Below are 4339 nucleotides of genomic sequence, written 5' to 3'. Positions count from 1 at the left end.
TAAAAGAAACTACCATCAGAGTGAACAGGCAACCTACAGAATGGGAGAAAATTTTTGCAATCTACTCATCTGACAAAGGGCTAATTTCCAGAATCTACAAAGAACTCAAACAAATATACAAGAAAAAAACAAACAACCCCATCAAAAAGTGGGGAAAGTATATGAACAGACATTTCTCAAAAGAAGACATTCATACAGCCAACAGACACATGAAGAAATGCTCATCATCACTCGCCATCAGAGAAATGCAAATCAAAACCACATTGAGGTACCATCTCACACCAGTTAGAATGGCAATCATTCAAAAGTCAATAAACAACAGGTGTTGGAGAGGATGTGGAGAAATAGGAACACTTTTACACTGTTGGTGGGATTGTAAAGTAGTTCAACCATTATGGAAAACAGTATGGCAATTCCTCAAGTATCTAGAACTAGATGTAACATAGGACCCAGCCATCCCACTACTGGGTATATACCCAAAGGATTATAAATTATGCTGCTATAAAGACATATGCACACGTATGTTTATTGCGGCACTATTCACAATAGCAAAGACTTGGAATCAACCCAAATGCCCATCAGTGACAGACTGGATTAAGAAAGTGTGGCACATATACACCATGGAATACTATGCAGCCATAAAAAGGGATGAGTTTGCATCCTTTGTAGGGACATGGATGCAGCTGGAAACCATCATTCTTAGCAAACTATCACAAGAACAGAAAACCAAACACCGCATGTTCTCACTCATAGGTGGGAACTGAACACTATCACAAGAACAGAAAACCAAACACCGCATGTTCTCACTCATAGGTGGGAACTGAACAATGACATCACTTGGACTCGTGAAGGGGAACATCACACATTGGGGCCTATCATGGGGAGGGGAGAGGTGGGAGGGATGGCATTGGGAGTTATACCTGATATAAATGATGAATTGATGGGTGCTGACTAGTTGATGGGTGCAGCACACCAACATGGCATAAGTATACATATGTAACAAACCTGCACATTATGCACATGTACCCTAGAACTTAAAGTATAATAAAAAATAAATAAATAAATAAAATAAAGATCTCTCCACAAAGAGGAGACCAGGAACAGATGGCTTCACTGTGAATTTTGCCAAATATTTAAATAAGAATAAATGAGAGTTCTACTCAAGCTCTTCCAAAAAGTAGTAAAAGAACACTTCCTAATTCATTTTATGAGGTCAGCATTATTCTGATAAAAAGACCAGATAAAGTCTTCAACAAGAAACTACACACCAATATCCCCTATGAATACAAGTGCAAGAATACTTAATACATACAAACTGAATCCAGCAGCATATTGAAAGGATTATAAACCATGAACAAGTAAATTTATTCAAAGAATGTAAGGGTGTTTTAACATATTACTATTAATCAATGTGATACACCACGTTAATAGAATGAAGAAGGGAAAAATTACAACCATCCAAATTGATGTTTAAAAGACATGTGACAAGATTCAACACCTTTTCATGACAAAAACAGAAAAAAATATCGTAAGTGTAAATGGTAGCTTCTTCAACATGTTAAAAGGCATTTATTTAAAAACTATAGCTATTGCCATGCTCAGTTTCAAAACACTAAAAACTTTCCCCCAGATCAGGAACAAGACAAGCTTTTATCACTGATATTTAACATTCTACTGAAAGTTCTAACTGGGGCAATTAGGCAAAAAATGAAATGAAAGGCATTCAAAATAGAGAGGAAGAAGTAAAACTATCTCTATTTGCAGGTGCCATAATCCTATATGTAGACAATCACATATAATACACAAAAAAATCTACTAGAGCTAATAAATGAATTCAGCAAAGTTATATGCTAGTCTAAAATTCAGTTGTTTCTGTATACCGGCAATGAACAAAACAAAAAGTAAAGAAATCTATGACATTTGCAGTGACATACAAAGAATACCTGGGAATAAATTTACCCAAGGATGTGAAAGACTTGCACACTGAAAACTATAGAACATTGCTGAAAGACATTAAAGAAAGCCTTTAAAAATTGAAAAAAATATGTTTTCATGTATTGAAAGACATTATTCACAAAATATCAATGCTATCTAAAGTGATGTACAGATTTAGTTTAATCCTTATCAAATTCCAGTGGCCTTTTGTGTAGAAATGGAGTAGTAGAACCATAAAATGTATATAAAATTTCAAGGGATTCTAAATCACCAATATAATCTTGAAAAGGAAGAACAAAGTTGGAGGAATCAAAATTCTCAATTTCAAAAGTTACTACAAAGCTACAGTAATCATTAGTGTTGGTACTGGCATAAAGACAGACACACAGACCAGTGGAATAGAATAGACAGTCCAGAAATAATCCCCTGCATACATAGTCAAACAATTTGTTTTTAATTGACACATAATAATTTTGTTTTTAATTGACACATAATAATCGTACATATTTATGGAGCATGAAGTGATTTTTTCAATAAATGTATAAAATATGTAATGACCAAATTGGGATAATTAGAATGTATATCACCTCAAACATTTACAATTTCTTTGTTTTGGGAATATTCAAAATCTTTGTTTCTAACTATTTAAAAATACACAATAAATTATTGTTGGAAAGTGTGTTAGTTTGTTCTCACGCTGCTATGAAGAAATACCCAAGACTGAGTAATTTATAAAGAAAAGAGGTTTAATTGACTCATAGTTCTGCATGGCTGGGGAGGCCTCAGGAAACTTACAACCATGGTGGAAATACATCTTTCTTCGCAGGGTGGCAGGAGAGAGAAGTGCTGAGCAAAGGGTAAAAAGCCCCTTATAAAACCATCAGATCTTGTGAAAACTCATTCACTAGCACAAGAACAGGATGGGGTTAACTGCCCGCATGATTCAATTGCCTCCCACTGAGTCTCTCTCACCACACATGAGGATTATGGGAACCACAATTCGAGATGAGATTTCGATGGAGACATAGCCTAAACATATCAGAGAGCTTCCTGGTAGCTGAACATTTGGAGGTTCCTGGAGCATGGCATGCCTACCTCACTCTACATATCTCTTCATCTTTATCCTTTGCATTATCCTTTATAATAAGCCCATAAAAGCATTGAAGATATATGATTATGAGACAAGTGTCTACAAAACTATGGATGGTACAAGAACATCACCTGATATTGAATAGTACCCAGATACTGAGGTGCAAAAAAACAAGTACTAACTCTGCAAGAATGGCAAGACAAGTGGGTGAACTGAAATACTGGTTTTCATCAAAAACAAGGACATCAACTATTAAAGCACCATTTGGATACTTTTCTTAAAGGCAAGAGTGGAGTGAGGGTATTTTTTCCTCTGTGTGAAAAAGCAGTTGAGATGAAATATTTTGCAGACTGGGGACACAGTGTACTTGGTATGGAAATCATTGAACTTGGGATATGAGATCTTTTTTATGAAATTTGTTTTACAGAGGAGAATCTTTCTTACTCAGAAGAGCCAATCACCAAAATTCCTGGAGCCAAAGTGTTTAAGAGTTCTTTGGGGCAACATTTCATTGTACTGTTGCTGTATTTTTTATCCTCCTAGAGCAAATATTGGCAAATTTGACAGGATTTAGGATAGAAGAGCATTAGTTGCTATTAATCCAGGTGATCACAAATGCTACGCAGTTATAATGTCGTCCAACCTGGGTAAAGGGTTTCAGTACCTCATGTGTGTTTTTTCTTATGATCCAACTAAACATGCAGGCCCACCATTTTGTGTTCCACTTGCTGAAATTGAAAGGCTGTTCAGTACGGTATGTAATATTCATTGTCTTGAGAGGGTTGATGCTTTTGAGGAGTGACATAAAAGTTTGGGAATTGACTACATTTTTAAAAGGTTATATATAAGAGATAAGTAAATGAGATGTAAATAAAATAAAGTAACATCAAAATGTTTTTGAGTTTCTGAGCAATTGAAAATTATGCTGAGGCCTCAAAATGTAATGGATGAATTTTTTATTGCTTATAAATAATATAGTAGATTCTTGCTCAAAAATGCGTGAACTTTTTGGAAGAACTTACATAGTAAAATGGTTAAGTAGCTCCTTTGAAGAGGAGAGTATGATGGTGAAAAATTATACCTGTGTGTCATATAGACTGAAAGATCTTTTAAAAATCTATCAGCTTGTATTATTTGTATAATTAAAAAATAAAAGAAAAATGCAATGCGTATTACATAAATATAACAGACCTAGAAAAACCGACATTATTTTTTTTGAGATGGGGTCTCACTCTGTTACCCAGGCTGAAGTGCAGTGGCACAAACATTGCTCACTGCAGTCTCAACCTCCGGTGTTCAAGCCACCCTGTCACC

General features: G+C 35.2%; 1 pseudogene; it reads left to right on the top strand.

Moving 5' to 3' along the window:
• The first annotated feature begins 3134 nt into the window (after positions 1-3134).
• Positions 3135-3884, top strand: LOC111531434 (annotated as a pseudogene).
• Positions 3885-4339: the final 455 nt, after the last annotated feature.

Source organism: Piliocolobus tephrosceles, unplaced genomic scaffold (assembly GCF_002776525.5).
Source record: "Piliocolobus tephrosceles isolate RC106 unplaced genomic scaffold, ASM277652v3 unscaffolded_13404, whole genome shotgun sequence".
Lineage (NCBI taxonomy): Eukaryota > Metazoa > Chordata > Mammalia > Primates > Cercopithecidae > Piliocolobus > Piliocolobus tephrosceles.
The sequence above is the reverse complement of the archived record's forward strand: the minus strand, read 5'-3'. Positions and strand labels throughout refer to the sequence as shown.